Raw genomic sequence first — 22,883 nt, 5'->3', positions numbered from 1 at the left:
GCAAAGCTCATATGCCCACCCTGTGACCGTGAGTTTTCCCTGGGTGCATGGTGTACTAACAGGCTAACTGGCCACTGTAAATTTCCTCTAGTGTAGGTGGCTCTCAGATGAACTTGAGTAGTTGATGAGCAGGGGAGCAATGATAGATTACAGTGTGATAAGTGGGAGAAGCAGTCTGAGGTGTGATCCCTGAAAGCAAGCATAGATACGACACGCTGAATATAAGTGGATGAAAACTTCCTCCACTTGGGTTTACAGCCTTTATATGGGAGAACATAGATGTTCTTGATATTCATAATGGAACATATGGCACATGGAACATTTTCTTCTCTTTCCCTAGTGCCCTTGGATGGTGAACTGCATTCTTGCAGCTATTTAGTAGTCTGTTTTCTGAAGGCACTTCCACCGCATCATTTGTTAGGCTGTTCAGTGATTTCAAAAAAGAAAAGCAATATCATTCTAAGACATTTGCCACTTGTCATTCAACATTTAGGTGTCAGAATTATTGTTTCTGAAAGCTTCCAACTAATATTAAACTGATGGTATGGAAATTACCAGGTTATCATTCTCCCTTCTGTAAACAATTTTATATACATTACTTCTCCCTCCTTGACCTTTCAAAATCCTTCCTAACTCTGAGTAGGTTTTTTTGTCTCCATTTAACCTCTGATCTACAGAGAACAATCCTAGAGTCTCCTCTTCCTACCCACATTGCTGTGAAATTAAAAACAAATCCAGACCCATTCTATCTTCAGCCAACCAAGGCCTAACCCATCCATGGCTAATCCAGAGTTAACCCAGTTACAGCCAAGCCATCGCCCAACCTGACTGAAGCTTGCCATTCTTAATCCATGGCCAACCCAAGCATTTATTCTTTTCCAAACCCAACCTAAATGAGTCACCTTTGCAAATGTAACAAGCACAAACAGGTTATTGACCTATTTGAAAATAATGCAGCAGATATTGAACAGAGCTGAGATGAAGTAGTACAATCAAACTATCCTATATCAAATAAAATACCAAACTGGACGAGGAAAGCTCTACTCCACTTGCCCTGATCTAACTTGTTCCCAAATGTTACATCAGAATGTAGATCATCTCATACCCTACATCTATTAATATTCCCAACTAGCTTGCATTGGACAGCCAGGTTCCAGATAGAAGGTCCTCACCCCCTGTATCATGTTAGTAAGGTTCCTCTGTGGCTTCTGCAGCCATTGATATTTCCTCAAGTGACATGTTTGTATTAATTTCCCCATTTACCAAGCCATGTTGTCTCAATATTTACTTATGCTGCTCCTTTTTGCATCATGTGGTGCACCGAGCTACATTTTTTTACCATTTCCTTGTTTTTTTTTTAATGAGATGGAGTTGCTAGCTCAATGCTTAACCCAGCACAAATGGAAAGCATGCAAGGAGGCAACAGACTCGAACCTGAGACCAATGGCCTTGAGGTCCAGTGCTGATGCCACTACACCACCGGCAATCTGCCATGTCTTCCTCCAAAATCTGGGAATATGGAACACCCCACTCTATACACACACACACACACACACACACACACACACACACACACACACACACACACACACACACACACACACACACACACACACACACACACACACACACACACACACACACACACACACACACACACACACACACACTCCTTGTCCCTCCTTGTCCCTCCTCTCATGGTCTCCAATATATGTACACCACTCAGCTCATATTGCCTCTGTGTGATCCTCCTGCAATTAAATCTGCCTGCCCAGGTCATCAATCTATTTATTTATTTATTGGGATTCAGCAGGGAATAGGCTCTTTGAGCCTCCGCACCCAGCAATCCCCTGATTTAATCTTAGCCTAATCACAGGACAATTTTCAGTGACCAATATTTTCAATGGGAGGAAACCCACGTGGTCATGGGGAGAATGTACAAACTCCTTACAGGCAGTGGTGGGTCTGCCTCAGCCCTCAGAAACCTGTTTCTATATTGATCACTTACCTTTGTGGCCAATTCTAACATTATCCATAAACTTCAAACTGCATTCTCAATACTAAAGTTCAGATTATTTATAAATAATGTAGTGGTCCTGACAACAGCTGCTATGGAACACCATAATATATTCCCCATTAATTGTTGAAAACATGAGCACATTATCTGACAAAGCAGGTTATAACCCTTTACTGAGTTTAGTGAGAGTTCATTGAGTTGTGCAGCTTCTCTGCCTAATTCACTGGGTAACTTGACAAAAGCCATTTACAGTGCAAATCACGTGTCGATCCCTCGCTGTATTTATTGGTGCATTTATTATTGCCATGTACACAGTTTACTTTCTGAGCTTTATGTGAGCATGAAATTTCATTGCACCCTTGTGTATATGACAATAAACTAAACAGAATGTGAAGTCTGAACTGTGAATCTTGATTTTTATTTCTCTAGTAGTAGATATTAATGCCAACTTGAATCTAATACTTTTCTGACATCCAATATTCTTCTGTGATTGGTGAGTCCTAATGATGCCTTCAGCCTAACTTTAACATCGTCAAAAGTAAAAGTTTAGTGGAGGAGAGAACGAGAGAGTGATTGCCATCAGACCTCATGTGAAGATATGCTTCTGCTCACTTCCAGTGCACTTGGCTCTTACATTTTTCCTTCCCATTCTTGCACCTCAAGTCCTCTTCCCCCTCACCCGCCTTCATGCCCTCACTCTTTCTCATTAACCCCTCACTCCCATGGCTGCTCCTCCTGTCCTTCAGATCCAGTGGCAGCAAAGGTTGAAAACAAGGGATTCCCTAATCACCATCCTGGGAATTGCAGGTCTCGGGGAGGTTTTGGGGAAGGAGGAGGATACTGGGGTCAAAGCAAACATCTCTGGTAGATTGCATCCTCCCTACAAACACCACCACATCCACACACAGTCCCCACCTACAGTTAGAAGACTATAACAAAACAACTTTGGTGCCACAATCTTTACCTTCCCTGCCCTATCTCTACATATTATTACATGTGTCTTTACTTACCCATTAAGAAACAGTGAAATTAACTTGTGATGCGCAGTACACATAAATCAAGTACAGAGCCAAAATGGTGAAACATAAAGTGGTTCTTTTCAAATACTGTATCAATTAAATGTAGGTACCATTTATGAGAAGAACACAGCTTGCACTGTTTAAGAGTGCATGTACTGAAGATCATTCACTTTTGAAAAACAAACTAATGATGTCCTGGTCACTTATGTTTATTGTGGTTGTGAACATGTATTCACATCAAATGGTTACCAGTTCAAAACTATCAGTCACTGATATGTGTTCTTAATGAGTACTATTTCACTCAGTTTAGAGATGTTATCAAGCAATTATCAGTAACATATCTTATCACTAAGACTGTAAAAGCCCTTTTATTTTTGTTGAATCCAGAACCATTAATTCTTATCAGGTAACAGTGTCTGTTGAAAGTATATTTTGGATGGTAATGTAATATAGTGGGTTGTCAAACAAGTTGAGGATAAAACAAGATGAGATTGTATGAAAGAAAAGAATTTTAGTAACAAAATTCAATGACTCAGATTGCCAGTCGTATCACAAATGCCACAACCTAGAGTTTCCATTGATTGACCTGAACTTTTTCACCACATTTCACCCTTAATGAAAGCCAGTGTGAAAGACTCTGGAATTCTAATGACAAATTATTTTGACTCTATTAAATTGGGTCCTGATTGTTCTGCCTATGAAGGTTACATGCTCCCTGTCATCCTGAGCATCCTTGGCTTTGGATGACCTTTTGCACAAGAGGTTATTCCCTTTCAGTAAACCGGCAATGCCGCCAGACTGAATTTATTTCAACTCTGAATTCCTTCCAGCTGCTCCCACAGGCATGGCTTCAGGTTGACTCATTGGGAACAAACCAAACTCACAGCTGTATTTGAAAAGCTTTTCAAATAACTTCTTTGACCACTTGGTTCATTTCACCACAGCAAACGGTTAATTTCTTCAAAATCATTTTCAGTTATTTTAAAATCAGGTTACAAAAAGAAGGAAAAGCATGTATGGCAGTTAACCAGCTTACAGGTTCCATCGTCCATAGGAGTTCTCTCTTGACTAAAAAGGGGTGGTGAATGAGCTTGCATATTTCATACTGCTTTATGACATGAAAGTTGAACAAATTGCCCATTGTTTCTATGTCCAGCTGCAGAACAATCCCATTACCTCACTATTCCCCATTATCCGTGTAACCTCTTCTCCTAGGTGCTGGTTCATCTGGTCTGGAGTATTCAATCAACCTAATGAAAAGGCCTATACTCAGCAGGCCAGGCAGCATCTATGGAAAAGAATAAAAGGTCTCAGCCTGAAACATCAAATGCTTACTCTTTTCCACAGATGCTGCATGGCCTGATGGGTTCCTCCAGCATCTTGTGTGTATTGCTCGGATTTCCATCATCGGCAGATTTTCTCATGTTTTGTATGAATAATGCCTCACTTCTTTGGCAATGCTAGAGTAAGTGACCATTATCACTTGAGTACAAGCTTATATCGGGCACATTTCCAACCCATCATAAAAGTAACAGAATAAGGCAATAGAAATCAAAGCACAACCTTCTGCATTCGAGAGAAAAACAAGGAAAAAATGCTGTGATATCATTTGTTGATCAAGGCAACAAATACTCTTCCGATGACAAAGGCTCACCAGGCTGTAAGGGGGGGGGGGGGGTTCTCTTCCATCCCACCTCCAGTTGAACCTGTCAATGTTTATCGACAAGTCTGCTGAACACACCTAACACCACCATTACCTAGAGCACCGCAGCGACATTGGCCATACTATCCACTCAGTAACCTTCTCACTGCCTTCTCCATCATACAGAAGAAACAACAGTGCAGACGTGGGGAAGGAAGAAAGCACACAATACTCCTGGCACTGCCAGGCACAGCTGAAATACCAGCTGAGCCGAAGGGTATCCCCGTGAGGAAGAAGTTCCATTCCAGTTCTGCCTGGTAGGCTTGGACAGGTAACGTCAAATAGCGGAGGATGCAAGAGAAAACCATATGTAGATATGCATTATCCCTCCTGCCTAACAGTATGAGAATTATCACAGGGAGCACCGGGCAGTCCAAATCTGTCCTCTCCAAAGTGATAAATTGCTCTTTCCTTCACAGGAACCACCAGTACATTTAAATGGCATTGATCGGCTGCTGTTAAGTGGCATGATCCAGAGATGTCAGGATGACAGTGAGGAATCCACTGGCAGGATATTGAGGATCCTATTCCACAGTGGATTCTGTCACTGCTAATTGTGCAATTAATTCTTTGCCACGAGGACATTGCTCTTTGGAGAACGGGAGGAAAGTCTGTGTGTCCCCACACAGTGATTCAGAGCCTTTTTTTCACTCCTCCCTCAAGGACTTGCTGCCCCTGTCCTTCAGTCTCAAACAGTCTCCACAAGCCTGATGGGGCAACCACATATGTACCATTGAAAAGAGCTAACAACCAAAGGTAGTGGATCCACCCCACCAGAAGTCTCTCTTAATCTGCTAGTCTCCCCCCAGCAGACCCCAAAGATAAGTGCAGCACACTGCAAGGGTGTCAAGTACCTAGACAGCCCTTTAATGGTGTTGCAGCAGCAAAGGAAGCAATATAAAATATACAAAAACCCACAATGTTTATAAACCAAGAAGACATCAACCCATTGATGTCCAATTGAGCATAGAAGGTTGAGGGGGGGACTTGATAGAGGCATTTAAAATTATGAGGGGGATAGATAGATTTGACATAGATAGGCTTTTTCCATTGAGAGTAGGGGAGATCCAAACAAGAGGACATGAGTTGAGAGTTAGGGGGCAAAAGTTTAGGGGTAACACGAGGGGGAATTTCTTTACTTAGAGAGTGGTAGGTGTATGGAACGAGCTTCCAGCAGAAGTGGTAGAGGCAGGTTCGGTATTGTCATTTAAAGTAAAATTGGATAGGTATATGGACAGGAAAGGAATGGAGGGTTATGGGCTGAGTGCGGGCCAGTGGGACTAGGTGAGAGTAAGCGTTCGGCACGGACTAGAAGGGCTGAGACTGCCTTTTTCCGTGCTGTAATTGTTATATGGTTATATGGTTAATTTCAGCTGCAACACTCCAATCCAGTGCTGAGTGACAAATGATGTTGTTCCTTGTCCCTCCCTTGTTCAAGTATTACAAATGTCTGGCACATGCTATAGGCATGAAGTGCCAGAACAGATCTCCTCATCATCAAAATTCATAAAGAATGAACACATTTCTGCAACTTGCTCGTTAAAGCATTGAAATCGAGTTGCAGAATGCTGAGAACCACAGAATCGCGTGACTACATTTCTAGCCTATTCAGTATTCAAAAGGGGTTCATCTCTGCAGTTTCATTTCAGTGATGTGCCAGTGACAAAGCATGTGATCTGGGGTTTTTTTTTCTATTGATGTTCTCTACTGTCAAGACTGATTTACTTTGAATGAGTGGTGGCCTAGATTAAAAATGATTTTTTTTAGTTTAAATGAATTTGTAACTGTTTCCACAAAATGTACCATTACCATTGAAGATCTAATAAAGGAATTTGTTTAAAGTAATACTTTAAAAAATACTTTCTTTAAAGACGGCAGACTCTGCTGGGTCAGGGCTGACATTTTCATTCAATTACATGAAAAAGAGTGAATCAAAAAAATAGATAATAAAAGAGTTAGTAAAAACAATATTGATTGCTCCAAGTTCAAAAATTAGCATTCTGTAATTATCCAAAATTCTGCAGTAGTAGGTACAATTTCTGATGGCTGCCAAAGGATCATGTGAAGAATTTTGTCACATAATTGGGAATGGAGCAGAACATTTAAAAAGTGTTCAAGGTTTTCTCATCAATGTGTGTTTCAGTAGAATATTTATTATTCCAGAAGCTTTCTTCAGTTTTTATTTGTCATTAGGTTTAAAAGATATATTGATTTAAAAAGTCTAATCCCACACATTTTCAGTCCAGCTTTTAATGAATCAGCTATGATACAGAGCTGATCCATCTTCTAAATCTAAACTCATTTTGTGCTGTAAATTAGCTCCTTTCCAGTGGTAATGCACTTCAATACAATGACAATCAAATACATCACTGCTTGATCAGATCTGGAATCTGGGGCATAAGGTGATGACTGTGCTTGTACTCAGTGAGACAGCCTAGAGTGTTTGCATGTTTCTGTCTGGTTCTTATATTAAGGCACCTCCCCCAGTTGAATGTCTTAAACTAATGAACCACGTTTTTATATTTTGCTTTAATACAGGAGAGATCTGATTCACAAACCACAATTGTTATTTGCTATATTCTGTTTTTATTCTACACTCATATATCAAAGTGTGGACATGTTAATTTAATGTTCCTATTAAAATATTGAGTTATATTAGAATTGGAAATGCATGGCATTTTACTTCATTGGCTGATTATAAACCATGGAGATAGAACTTAAAAATGTACCAAGTTCCAATCTGAATAGCAAACAGATAATAAAACAAATCAATCTATCGAAGCATTTGTAAAGTCTGTTTTATAACACGCAGAAGAGCATCTGAAAGCAAACAGAGACTGAAGTAAAGGAAAATCTTTTTAAAATTACCATTGAAAACTAATACACCAGAAAGGCACAAAACAGTACCATTAGTTGGTTTTAATTTTGAAATTATTTGCCCTTAATACACAATATAGAAAAATATACATCATATTATGTAAGACTATTGGAATGCATGTTTGAAACAACTGAAAATCATGACTACAGGCAATTATTTGTATGTTAATAATATTCTGTGTGCAATGTTTAAAATTACAATCATTTTGAGTCAACCAAAAATGCCCTGTTTTGCAACTGTTCGAAATAGCTTTGAACTGAAATAAATCTAATAAATCATGCACATTAAAATAAAGAGATGCCACTTAAAATCTATATTTTGGCAAGCATAAAAATCAGACTGGCTAGGAATGATGTTGTTAGACATTAATAGAGATGATATTGAAGACCAATATTTGAAAAGATTTCTGCATCTGTCTGTAGATAGTTGGATTTTTTTGTGATATTAATTCAGTTTCAATCACATTGTGCAATTATGTTTTATAAGTTCTTCTTTTTCTGTATTTGCTTCAAATATCAGCCTGAAAATCCTCTCAATGATGGAGTGAAAAATGAGTGCATGATCTATTGCTGTTACATGCTGATTACCTTAAAGTTGATATACTATTTAAAGAAGGAACTAAAGCAATTCAACATCTTAAGGTCAGCAGAAAACTTTCTGGAGTAATGTGTAGTAGTGGGTGGGGAGGATTAGAATGTAGAACACGGTACAGCTCAGAAAAAGGCCTTTTGCCCCACAATGTTGTACCAAACTAGTAATTAGGTGTCTAACTGAACAAATTCCATGTGCCTGTACAATGCTCATGTCCCTCCATTCTCTAAGGCCTTCTTAATCACCTCTATCATATTTGCCTCAACCACCATCCCTGGCAGTGCATTCCAGGCACCATCGCTCTGTGCAAAAAGAACTTCTCCCAAACATCTCCTTTGAACTTACCCCTCACCTTGAATACATTCCCTCTGGTATTAGGCACATTGACCCTTGGGAAAAGGTTTCAAAGATCCAAAGTACATTTATTATGAAAGTATGCGTGCGGTACACAACTCTGAGACTCAGCTTTCCACAGACAGCCACAAAACAAAGAAACACCACAGAACCTGTTCAAAGAAAAATTCAAACACCCGAAACGCAAGAAAAAACACAAATCAAACAAATGGCAAAAAATGAGCAAAAAATACAGAATATAAAACATCAAACCAGAAAGTAATTGAAACAACCTAGGAATGTACAGTTCAGTTCAGTTCAGTTCAAGAAAGAACTGACCATCTTCATCAAGAAAGAATATGAACATATACCCTTGCCATTGAATGGCATTATCCTCGCTGAATATCCACCATCAAAATCCTGGGAGAAGTCACCAGTGACCAGAGGTTCAACCAGACTAGCTATGTAATTACCAGTGTCTGCAACAGTAAGCCCAAGCAGCAAGTGACTCACTTCTTGATACCGCAAGACTTTTCTGCCGTCTGCTATGCTAATAATGCATTGTAATCAGCTTTTAAAACTACAATAGTTTGTTTTCATGTTGTATACCTCAACTAACATTAAGAAGAATGCTCAGTTTTGCAACATTTCACCAAAGAATGGGGTTGTAATGGAATACATTCCACTTGCCAAGCCAAGTACTGCTTAAACATCTCTCAAGAGGTTGGACATTATATATCATTCAATGGTACCCCATCAATCATGCTAAATATTTATTCTCTCTACCAAAAGCACACAATTACTGCAATATGGAGCATTCAGATTAAGATAGCTCTACTGAAGTGGGATGACAGCTTATTGGTAGTTCAAAAGGCAAGAAATTTGACTAAAAACATTATTAATAACACTTTTTCTGAAGTAAATTGTGGCAAACTATCTTTGCAAACATTGAAAAGGCAAGCGTAGGCGAAGCTGATTCGAGGGATGAGCCTATTGATGTGTTGCAAAGTCAAAGCGTAACACGTTCGAGACAGAGTCACTGTCAATGATGGAATTAGGTGATCAATTCGGTGAGGAGTCATCAAGTGGGAGGAGTTCCAATGGCCATCTACGTAACCTAGTTACAAGGTTGGATCACTCTAAGTGCCAAGCTGATTTGGAGAGGCTGAAAACAGTTTTGGGCTGGGTGGCGAGGACTAAATCCAGAATGTATCTGTGCATCAGGGCCCGGATGCGAGGCACAGTTTGATGTTTGGACGATTTAAACGCTGGCCCAGATAGACTGGAAAGGCAGGGTGTTCGGACTGGAGGCAAGGGTCAGGCCAATTTTGCTCACTCTCCCATGATGTTCATCCCTCTCTCCATAGCGCTGAGGCTGTCAGACTGCTCCGGCTGCTGTTCTTCATGGTTGTGACCTTCGCGGTGATTTACCCCCCTAATATGATAAACAAAGGCCAAGGCATTGGGCCTACTCCAGATACTCCAGGAATTCGGATCTATAGACTCAGTTTGGTTCGGAATGCCTTTGCTTGCTTCTATCGTTTGCATGATTTATGCTTTTTCTCTGTCTCTGCGCATTGTGTGTTGGTCTTTCTTTTTGTAATTGGGTTCTTTTGGGTATCTTGCATTGAGGCTGCCTGTAAGCAGACAAATCTCAAGGTTGTATAATTTATACATACCTTGATAATAAATGTGCTTTGAATCCTTTGATTGCAATATAATCACTCACCCAGGCCTCCCAACTCTACCCTGTCCTGTCAAGACAGACAAGGGATGCAGATGAATGGAAAGATCAGCTCCTTCAGGTTCCTCACAAAATTGTACATCAACGTTGCTTGCAAATATATCCTTCATCATCACTGGAGCCAAATCCTGGATTTAAAGGTTATGAATGTTTATTCTAGGTGGTCAAAGGCTTCAGGAAGTGACAATATTATCTATATGGCCTTTTGGCATTCTCCCATCACTTCATACAACCAACACATAACTACATAAGGAACTGTTCTCAATAGATTGGATTAGTGGTGCATTGATTTTAGGCCTGACAGTGCGTTTTTAAAAAAGACCTCACTGCTACTTTCATAGATTTCTACTTCCCTCTTTATTATTAGCAACCTTTAAGTTGGTAGACTCCTGATTTATTGCAGGAATCCTGCAAACAAAACCCATTGAATGAAATCTCCCACCTGAAATATATCAACATTCCAGTCATTAATCTAACAGAACGATGCCATTATTAGTATAAATTTGGAGTTGAATGAACTCACTTGCCATTCTATTTGTAGTGAATCTAATTACATGGGGATATTGCAGCAGTATTTAACTACAGGTATTTTTATAATTATTAATTAGAACCAAATATTTAAATTTTAAATCAAATGAGATAATCCCTTTCATCATAAGACGTGATGCCATTCAGCCCCCTGAGGACCAGCTCACTGTGCACCATTTCAATTAGCTTCATTCTCCTGCTCTTTCCTGTTGCAAGTTCCCATCCAAGTTCTTTTTGAAGTTATTGATCATCTTTCTTCTATCATCCATGTGGTTGTCAACATCCAAGTTATTTTCTTTTGCAGGTACCTCCTGGCCAAAGTCATAATCTATGTCCCCTAATCATTAGAGCAAGTGGGAACAGACTCACTTTCTTTAAGTTCTCTAGAGCTATAATAATGCTCATTTGCTCCAAGGATAACAATCACATCTTCTCCAACCAGACTTTGTAGCTTTCGTGTCTCAACATCAAATTTTCTTCTGGACCTCTCAAGGATCTTACCAAAGACTGGTGGCAAAACATTGACTCCTACTCCAGATTTGGCTTAAGTAGAGATTCATAACTGTTTGCTTCTGCCCATGCCCTCTGCTAATATCCACCATCTCACTTATATTTTCATTAAGTTCCATCTGGCTTCCTGTTAGCCTATCGATGATATGTTGCAGTGAATTGGTAACATCTTCATGATTTGTCGTGCATTCGAGTTTGGTATACTCAGTTAATTTTGAAAGATCATTCTGTATTCCAATTGTCAAGTGATTTATAATTGTGTCAAAAACAGTGGTGATCGCAGCAATGATCCTGTCAGAACACTGGATCCTCCATCATTTGATGGGAAAATCACAATGTAACAAAATTCAATGATTTTAGTCCTCAAGTTAACACTGACCCAACCATTCCCACTAACACTGACCCAACCATTCCCACTAACACTGACACAACCATTCCAGTTAACACTGATCCAACCATTCCCACTAACACTGACACAACCATTCCCACTAACACTGACACAACCATTCCAGTTAACACTGATCCAACCATTCCCACTAACACTGACCCAACCATTCCAGTTAACACTGACACAACCATTCCAGTTAACACTGATCCAACCATTCCCATTAACACTGACCCAACCATTCCCACTAACACTGACACAACCATTCCAGTTAACACTGACACAACCATTCCAGTTAACACTGATCCAACCATTCCCACTAACACTGACACAACCATTCCCACTAACACTGACACAACCATTCCAGTTAACACTGACCCAACTACTCTGTCTACTCTGCCATTCAATCATAACTGATTTATTTTCCCTCTCAGTTTTGTTCTTCTGCCTTTTCCTCATAACTTTTGATGCCCTTATTAATCAAGAAACTATCAACCTCCACTTTAATTATAACCAATGACTGGCTTCTATAGCCGTCTCTAGCGATATATTACATAGATTCACCACCCACTCACTTAAGAAATTCTTCCTCAACCCTGTTCTAATAAGAAGTCCTTCTATTCTGAGAGTGTGTCTACTGGTCCTAGAATCTTCCACTATTGGAAATATTTCCACGTCCTTTCAAATTTCAGTTGTTTTCAATGGGATCCCCATCATTCTTCTAAATTCCAGTGAGTTCAGGCCCAGAGCCTTGAAACACTCCTCATACATTAATTCCTGGGATCATTTTTGCAAACCTCCTCTAAACCCTGTCTAATGCTGACACATCCTTTCTTAAATAAGTTGCCCAAAGCTGCTCACAACACAATACTCCATTTGTAGTCTGACCAATGCCTCAGAATCACATGCTTGCTTTTATATTCTACTCTTCTTGAAATGAAAGCGGACATTGTTTCTGCCTTCCATACTACCCACTCGACCTGCAAGTTAATCTTTAGGGCAACCTGTGCTAAGACACCCAAGTCCCTTTGCACCTCTGATTCCTGAATTCAATCCTCATTTAGAAACTATTCTACCAGCCCTATTCCTTCTACAAAAGCGCATGACCATACACTTCCCTACACTGTATTGTGTTTGTGACTTATTTTTCCCCGTTCTCCTAATCTGCCCGAGTCATTCTGCAGACACCCCCTTCCTTAAAACTACTTATCACTCCACCTATCTCAGCGTCATCTGCAAACCTGGCCATAAGGCCTTCAATTCCACCATTCAGATCATTAACATATGACATGAAAAGCAATGGACCAATACCAACCTCCAGGGAGCCACACTAGTCACCAGCAGCCAACCATAAAAGGCTCGCCTTCCCCCAGTCTTTGCCTTCTGCCAGTCAGCCAATCTTTTGTCCATGCTTGTATCTATCCTGTAAAACCAAGGACTTTTATCTTGGTTAACAGCCTCATGTGTGGCACCTTGCATATACACTGTTTTGTTTGGCTGTATCGAAGGGTATTCGTGTATAGTTGAATGGCAATTAAACTTGAACTTGAACCTGAATTTGAACTTGTCAAGGGCCTTCTGAAAATCCAAGTATACAACATCTATGGATGTTGTCTATCCATAGACAACCTTTGTCTATCCTGCCTGTTTCAGTCTAAGAAAAAGACATTGACCATGCATCCTATATAATTATATATATTTCTTTCAAGTTGTCGAGTTGTCCCTCAACTCCCGATACTCCAGAAAAGCCATCCAAGTCTGTCCTCAAAGCTACCACCAATTTTGCCGGGTAACCAAAGTGGATACACTTCCTGTGCTCCTTGATGCAGGTCGAAGATGACCTGGGAGTCTGGTCAGCTGGGGTTTACAGGATACCCTGTGTCTGCAGAGCAGCATATAAGGGCCTGATGGGATGCACGGAGGAAACCCGCATCATGGAGCACAGGAGGTGTATCAGTTTGCATTACATGGAGAAATTGGTGGTTGCAGAACATTACATTCATAATAGCCATAGGATTGAGTTCACTGGCACAAAACTACTGTACTGCACCAATGATTTATGGGATCGCCCAACAAAGGAAGTCATTTAAGTAATACTGGAGGGAAAAAAAATTAACAAAGACAAAGATCTCACTCTAAGTAAGAACTGGAATTCAATTGTAAACAAAGTGAGACAACAGAAAGCTGATTGGATGAGGACTAACCAGTCAGGGGGGACGGACCACAGGGGTATAAATACTACCAGACTAGACATGCCCAGGCATCATCCTTGATGAAGATGGCAGAGTTTCTCATCGAAATTTTGGTTATAATCGATACCTGTACTCAGCTGGAAGCCTGAGAAAAGTGTATTCATCATATACACGAGGAAAGCACTAGATCCTTTTTCCTGCTATATCCTTTGATCATATTCAACGCTATCCACAGTTTCACCAATTTTTGTATGAGGCATAAAATTGTTAATAAGATTTGTATTTTGTATCCTTTTTACCATGTCACTATGGGTCCCCTGTGACTCAGTCTTCTAAGTGAGCCTACTATGAGGGACTTTATGAAATGCTTTATTGAAGTCCATTTAGAAAACACCCACATTTATCAATAACCCTTGCCCTACCCCTGTCAATTACCTTTGTCACATCCTCAAAAAATTCAAGGAAATCTATGAGGCAGGACTTTTATCAAGTGCTTTCTTATAATCCATATAAAGCACACTCATATTCCTTAAATAAAATTTCTCTTTTGTGGAAGGTTGCTGAACCTGCACCCTAAAAGATTTCCTTCTGGAAGATTGCTCACATATCCTGTTCCAGCTTTACATGTCAGTTTTTGGCTCCATTTCACCTTAGCTCAGTTCCCTCTGGTCACATTGAAGTTAGCACAGGAAGATTTAGAAATTATGAAACATCAGATGTTACTCCTAGAAGATTGACAATGCCATCAATTTACACTCACCATCTGAAATTTACTTATTTTCTGTCACGAATTTCATAGTGAAGCTGGTTCAGAAAGAACAGGCTTAGAAAAAAAATACAACCAGTCTTTAGTTTAAGGATGGATTAGAACTGAACAAATAAAATATTGAACAATTGGAAGATTGAACAATCTAATCACAAAATAATTGGACAGAGTTTCACAGAGAATTTTATGGAGACTTTATTTAAGAACCTTACCCAAGGAAATGTTTTCACATGGGTAATTGTTTTCCAATAGAAAAATCACCATATTCATGACAAAGCTTTGCAAGCAATTCAAACTGCAACAACCTTGCCATCAAAAAGTCATTTATCAGTTAAATATTACTTGCATTATTTATCAAGATAATATACAGCCCGTTTATCTTACAAGAAATAGAATAAATGATGTTGAATTTAAATGCATATTCCAACTCATGTACAATTTAATTTCTATTCTTGACATCAAGACAAACCTACACAATACCTTTTGTAATATTCACATAACTGTTACATTTGATACCACATTAAACAATATCCTAAGTGCACAGAGCTGTCTGGAAGCCTGTGATTTATTATGAAGTGAGAAGTCTATACATCAGAGTGTTGTGCTCTGCAGTCTAAAAAACTCATCTATATTCTATATTGCCAGCCTTTCTCAGTTAATATTCCTGTCAGCATTCTGTCCATCTGTTGTGCTGAATTTACTAGCACTGAAGCAATCATTTCTCAAAGATTGCACAAATGGTATCAAACAAATAGAGTTTCAGATTCCTGTATTTCAAAAAAATCTATTCAGAACTGGTAATTTAGAGCAGTGCTTTCAAACATTCTTTATTTTGCTTCAAAATATTTGATTACTGTCTTTTAAAATATCAGAACAATGATTTCTTTGTACACTTTGCAACTACAAGTTATATTTGTATAGTTCATTTAATATAGAAAAATACCCCCAGGTGCTTCAGAGGTATGCTCACATGTCTGTATAGACACTGTTATAAATTAGATATTAGGAGGAGAGATTAAGAACTTGGGGGCTTGTGAAGGAGCAACTTAAAGGAGCAATCAGTGATGGGAAAGCTGTGGCAACACAGATTGTAGGATGTCATTAGCCCAAAAAAAGGAGAAAACATAAAAAGCTTCAGGAGCAAAGATCACTGGAGGTGAGTGTGGGAGAGAAGAAAGGACTAAAAAATCAAAATAAGAATTTTAAATTTGAGTGTGTGAAAGAAAAGCAGCCAGGGATGGTAACAAAGACAAATATGATTGATGAGTAAGGTTTGTTTGGGATATATTGGAAGAGTTTGTTTAGAAATGCACTAGTTCTGGAGCACAAACCCTCAATGCCACAGCCAGAGTAATTTTAGGTCTAAGGCTCTTTGTTGTATAAAATCTGATTTCAGATGAGTTGAAATTTAGAAAAATAAATTGCCAGAAGAACATTGGAATAATCAGATCTGAACACAACACAGAAATAGACAGTGACAGGACATGTTAGAGGAGGAAATAGGTGATTTTCATGAAGGACTAGATATGGAGGAGAACAATTGGTTTTGAACTGAATGTGATCCTTCTGACCATTAATGGAAGAAGCAATGAGAAGTACTGATATCAGACAAGGTGGCATAGTCAACAAGAATAAATGGAAAGGTAGAGAGTCAAAGAGAAATACAACAAAGAGAAAGACCCTTTGACTCAATGTGTTTATGCCAACCTAGTTACCTACTTAAACTAATTCTATTTGCCAGCTTTTGACATATTTACTCTAAATCAGTGGATCCCAAACTTCCTTGGTTTAATGTCCCCTTGGCTCCCAGACCACATTCCCAGCACCCTTTCTCCCTTTCTGGCCATTACATCAAAACTATAAAGAATTTTGATTTACTACACAGAGTGTCATATATTATAATTTGATAAGCAATGCAAAATATTTATATCTATTTAAAGCTACAAATAAAATTATAGTCACAAGAGGTGCTGAAATTGCTGGAAATCTAGAGAAATATACATATTGTGTGCATTACAAATAAAATTCTTTATTTATTTAATTACAATAAAACAATTTTCATCAACAATTTTAGAGAATACATTAGTACTCCAACTATTCACCACTTCATTGTTTTTTTTTCCTCCTTTCAGTAAGATGGATTGGTTTGGTGAAGTGATATCAGCTTCTCAACATCAGGCTGAATTTCACTCAGGAGTCTCAGATACCCATGTTCAGTAATTTGAACTCTGTTTCATTGCTTTGAAAGTTGTTGGACAATTGCACTGAAACCATGCTCCACTAAGTATGATGTTGGGAGTCAATAAAGAACACCTAAGACAATAGTTCCTAAAGTGGGCAATATAGCATCCCCCCCCCAAGGGGCAGTGAGAGTTTCTAACGGGGTGATAAAGAGGGGGCAGCTTGGGGATTATAGACTTAAATTAATTAATGAATTATTTACAGTATTATAAGCATTTGATCATCAGTGCTTCATTATTCCTTACAGCTATACAGGACCCTGGTCAGACCCCACTTGGAGTACTGTGCTCAGTTCCGGTCGCCTCACTATAGAAAGGATGTGGAAACTATAGAAAGGATGCAGAGGAGATTTACAAGGACATTGCCTGGATTGGGAAGCATGCCTTATGAGAATAGGTTGAGTGAAATTGGCCTTTTCTCCTTGGAGTGACGGAGAATGAGAGATGACCTGATAGAGATGTACAAGATAATGAGAGGCATTGATCGTGTGGATAGTCAGAGGCTTTATCCCCAGGGCTGAAGTGGCTAGCACGAGAGGGCATAGTTTTAAGTGCTTGGAAGCAGGTGCAGAGGAGATGTCAGGGGTAGGTTTTTTACGCAGAGAGTGGTGAGTGTGTGGAATGGGCTGCCGGCAGCAGTGGTGGAGGCGGATACGATAGGGTCTTTTAAGAGACTCCTGGACAGGTACATGGAGCTCAGAAAAATAGTGGGCTATGGGTAACCCTAGGTAATTTCTAAGGTAAAGACATGTTCGGCACAGCTTTGTGGGCCGAAGGGCCTATATTGTGCTGTAGGTTTTCTATGTTTCTAAGTTACTACCTCATCTCTTGCTAACCTCATGTTCTTAGACTTTGCTTGATGCATGTTATAGTTGCTGATGCAATGTAACACTTCTATATTTGGCACATCATGAGAAACCTGGACTGAAGAAATTGTGCTATTTCCAGGTCCAGCCCACACATTATTGCCATTCACTGCTGTAATACAGTGTTAGCTAGTATGATTCCCATACTCTAATCACACAGGTCAGCAATTCCTGTGAATTAGGGTATGGCGTTCAGTGGGGTTAAAGGTCAGAAACTGTGCTTTCAAATGTTCTTCACCACATTCCTCAAGCTCATGGCCCAACTGAGATATCTCTGCCCCTCTTTATGTACCCTCAGGCAGAGTCAGGTTTTGCTCTGAGCTATGATGCCGTTATAACTTTCCACTTCATTGATTGCAGCACTTGAGGTTAGACTTAAACGATAGGTGATTGACTGGTCATTAATCCATAACAAAAATGGCAGAAGCAGGACAAATGAAAATGAAGTGTAGACAGTACAGTGCGGAACATCTGAAATATGAATTCATACCAGCACCAAGCAACTAACAATAGCCAATGTGGCTGTTGTGTGAAAGAGTCTTTGTTCAAATGAGACAATGAAACTGGCCAAGCTCCTTGAAATTTTCAAGAAAGTATACCCTCATAAAGCAAACAAGAACATGCCTTTTTTTCAGTCACTTCATATAAACTTTCAGAAAAGGAAAACATTTCAAAGCATGTCTGCTGGCCGTTCACAATGAACAGTCATGGTTTGCTTGCTTCATACAATATTTCATTGCTCATTGCTAAATCTAGAAAGCCTCATATTAATGGAGATTCTTCCAGCAGTAAGGGAAGTTCTGATATGGTTTTGCGAACAGTAAGTTTCCAGACAAATAACTGAATTGATTTCGCTCAGTGATTACTCTGTTCAAAGACCATTAGATGAAGTGTCTGAGAATGTGGAAATCACACTGCTAATTACATACTAAGGACAACATCATTTATTCTGCAGTTAGATAAGTCAACTTTGCCAGGCAACAAACCTTTGCTTCTTGGTTATATTTGCTTCAAAGAAGATGAAAGTATGGTTCAAGAGTTGTTATTTGCAAGGGGTCTAGAAACAGATATGAAAGGAGAGTCAATATTTTGGGCTGTTGAGTGGTGAATCTGTGGAATTCTCTGCCATAGGAAACAAGAGTGGTGAATCTGTGGAATTCTCTGCCACAGGAAACAGTTGAGGCCGGTTCATTGGCTATATTTAAGAGGAAGTTAGGTATGGCCCTTGTGGCTAAAGGGATCAGGGGGTATGGAGAGAAAGCAGGTACAAGGTTCTGAGTTGGATGATCAGCCATGATCATACTGAATGGCAGTGCAGGCTCAAAGGGCCGAATGGCCTACTCCTGCACCTATTTTCTATGTTTCTATGTTGAGCAATACTTCAAAGAGAAGGACATCAGCTCACCAAGGTTCTCGCTTGTGCAACAGATGGGGAACCATCAATGATAGGATGCCACGGTGGGGTTATTACTTCCTTGAAAAAAGTTGTACTTACCATATTTCCATTTACTGTGATATTCACAGACAACATCTTCACATTAAAAAAACTAATTGATCAGCTGCACTAATCATTAAATACTATTATAACAATAGTAAATAAATCATGTCCCATGCTTTCAATTCTTGACTATTTTGAGAGCTTTTTATTGAGTATAATGAATAGTTTTAATGCTTGCTGTTATACACAGAAGTCAGGTGACTCTTAAAAGCAAACTGCCTGAGATGTTTTTATGCACTCTTGAAATTAATAAAATTCTTTGAAGACTCAAATGCTTTATTCAATAATCAACCCAAGAATATTATGCATGACAATGCTTATTTATCAGAATTATTCTCAAAGTTTAATGAAATCAATCTTCAATTACAAGGAAATGCTGCAAATCAAAGTTATCAAAGTCAAATGAATCATTGCCATATTTTTGTCTAAGTTAATCCTATGTGAGTTCAATGCTGGCCATTGTGACATTTTCCAATATCCAAGCCTCTCTGAGTTGGAAAAGAAATAAAGAATACCAGATGATGATCTTCGAATATATTGTGCCCACCAGGGTGAGCAGCATAAAGACATGTCAGAGAGATTTCTGGATCGTCTCTCAATCCAAATTCCAGATTGGGTAATAAATCCATTCCTGAACACTGGTGATGAGGAATTAACAGGAAGGATGGAGGAAGAGCTGATCTCTCTACAAAATGACATTGAGTTGAAGCCGAGGTTCAAAAAAATCATATCAGCTCTATAGGTTACAGAAATAAATCCCTTTACACTATCCTGCACTGTGGAAAAAATAAATTCTGGATCTGAATGCCTGCTTTGAGTTCACTGGAATCTCAAAGCAATTCTCTTGTACAGAAAATCATGAACTCCTCATTCAGGCTGCTTAAGGGGAGATGCAGTTTATTCCTCTCCCCCATACAGAGCAATGCTACTCAGACTATGTGCAAGGCCCATCTATCTTCAATGGTAGCTATTGATCTTTCTTTCAAGAGCCTCAGTTGTTGATATGGGTACCTCATGTACCAGCATGAGCCAGAGTTTTCAGGGGTGGATGCTATGCTGAACTAAAGCTCATTCTTGCATATGTGATAAGACTCTCTTGCCCCTGGAGAATCTATCTACTGCCTCAGAATGGTGTAGTTGGCATCATGAGGTCATCCATGAAGGCTATGACTGTGTGCTGCGCACACCTGTCTTAATCAGAAGGCCTCTACATTCCACTTCAGCTGCCTTAACAAGCATGATCATAGATACGGAGAAGGGGACTGAATTTTCTTCAGATTTTGGTGTACAAATGAGACGGTTTGTGATTGCCATCATGAGACCATAAAAATAGGAGCTGGATTAGGCTGATCCATTTCCCTCTCAGCCCCAATCTCCTGCCTTTGTGCTCTAATTAATCAAGAATCTATCAACCTTTGCCTTAAATATTCCCAATAAGTGGACCTGCACAGTTGCCTATGGCAAAGAATTCCACAGATTCACCACTCTCTGGCTATAGAAATTCCTCCTCATTGATGTAACCTGCGGTCACTGGGTGTTTTGGGGCTTTCAACATCAGACACTCTCACGCAGGTGACCCAGCCAGGGTTGAACAGGCCCTGGCTTGTGTCCCAGCAGCACACCTCCACTGGTCCTCAACCTTTCCCCATGCCAGATAACCCTAAGGAACTTCCAAAGTAGCTTAGGTCTGTGCTTGAACACTTTTGGGGTACTCTGCTCAGACCAGAGTCAAAACTAGCTCCGACTGCTCTGACTACTTCCTGGATCTCCTTCCAGCTGGGCTCCCTTGCCATTGAACTCAACCACAGATGGAAGAGGATTTACTAGGTGCCTCAGTGATATGGACTATGTCCTCCTTAAACTGCAGCCGCTCCCTCTGATGGCTTCCTGGAGGCCACTTGACCCACTGGTGTTCTGCCTGGGGTAGGAGACACATCAGACACTCTCACGCAGGTGACCCAGCCAGGGTTGATCAGGCCCTGGGGTAGGAGTTTCTGGCACCTGGAGGTTCTAAGCACTGTGGGGCGACTCTAGGCTGTGACTCTAAACTCTACTCCTACACCTCACCAGGAGTAAATCCTGTGTGCTGTGTTGCTCTCTCCTGCTCCAGGCATTTCATCTTGGCCTGATATTTTTTTAGGTCACGCATGTTCTTGCAGACCTTGCCACAAATGCACCACTCACTCAATCAATAGTCCATTCGCAAAGGTTGACATTCTTAGGTCAGTCCTGGTGGGGTGCTCATCCTCCCCCTCTCTCTCTGTTCATAGCTTGTAGGGTATCTTCCTTTCAGATGATGCAGGTTGATTTTCTAGCCCTTCCTGCCCCATTTGCAGTCTTTCTGAGCCGTCAATTGTCTCACCAGTAGTCACCAACCCATTCTTGGTTGTCACCCAGACTATTCCTGGGTGTCACTGGCTGAGCCAGAACTTATGAGGCCGAGATACATCCTAGGATATGCTGGGATACAACATCGTTAATGTAACCTGGGCCAATCGGGTGTTTTGGGTCCTACAACATCAGGCGCTCTTGTTCAAGGGACTGGGCCTTGGCTTGTGTCCCAGCAGCATTGGTCCATGGGTCCCACCTCTTGATCCATAGCCATTTGGAGGTTCGATCAGCAGCCTCTGTGATGGTCCTGACCTGTGTTTTCTTTGCAGCACCAATAATGCCAAGGAGGGGGTAGGTTCTGCTCAGTGAGCAGACAGCAAACCCTCTGCATTTCACCTCGATAGGCTCGCATCATGCCCTCTACTCCTGTCTCTGGCACTGCTCTACCAGCTCCTGGTATTTAGTTTTCTTGTGCTCAAACGCCTCTTCAATCCAGTCTTCCCAAGGTATTGTCAGAAACCAGCTTCGAGGTTTCTGACCGAATGACCATTGTAAGGTATAATGATAATTGGCATTGTGGATTTGTTCTGCTGCTAAATTTTCCTGATCAGCAGATATCTTAAAAATGTTATGACATGTCTTTTCTTAAATCTCTGCAAACAACCTACTGGGTATTCACCTTCAATTTTCAGTTCATAGTAATAGATCTTTACTTGCTTCATGCTAAGCATACCATTTAGTGGCATATGTTCACTCTGACACCGAATATACAAGATCAAGATCTTCATTTTTTGCTTTTAGCAATGTTTTCTATTTTTTATTAACTTCTTTTCATTACAGATGAGAGGTCACTTCTCCGAACTGCATACAGCCTGGGAATATTTCTAGCATCTTGTGGACTTTTCCATTTGTGACATCATGTCAGCATTCAAAAAGAAAAAAAAAATCAGATTTCAGAGGTTTTCAGATTTTGGGATTTCAGATAAAATGTCATAAATATACACAAATAATATATAATTCACAGTCCTCCAATCTGATAAAAACAACCCTCCACCATCACTTCCATGCCAATTTTGTGTCCAGTCAGCTAGCTCAGCCTGCAGCCGATGTGTTCCACCTTCCAGACTAGCTACCTTGAGGAATCCGGTCCAAAGCCTTGCCAAAGTCCGTGCATCTACTACCCTGCCCTCATCAACCTTGTCTTTTCTGGAAGCAAGCTGAATCCATGTCTCCAGATTATGAGACGAAAAGTGTTGGAAGCAGTAAGGAAGAGGAAGAAACTC

Source organism: Hemitrygon akajei, chromosome 17, assembly GCF_048418815.1.
Source record: "Hemitrygon akajei chromosome 17, sHemAka1.3, whole genome shotgun sequence".
NCBI classification, from domain to species: Eukaryota; Metazoa; Chordata; class Chondrichthyes; order Myliobatiformes; family Dasyatidae; genus Hemitrygon; species Hemitrygon akajei.
The sequence above is the reverse complement of the archived record's forward strand: the minus strand, read 5'-3'. Positions refer to the sequence as shown.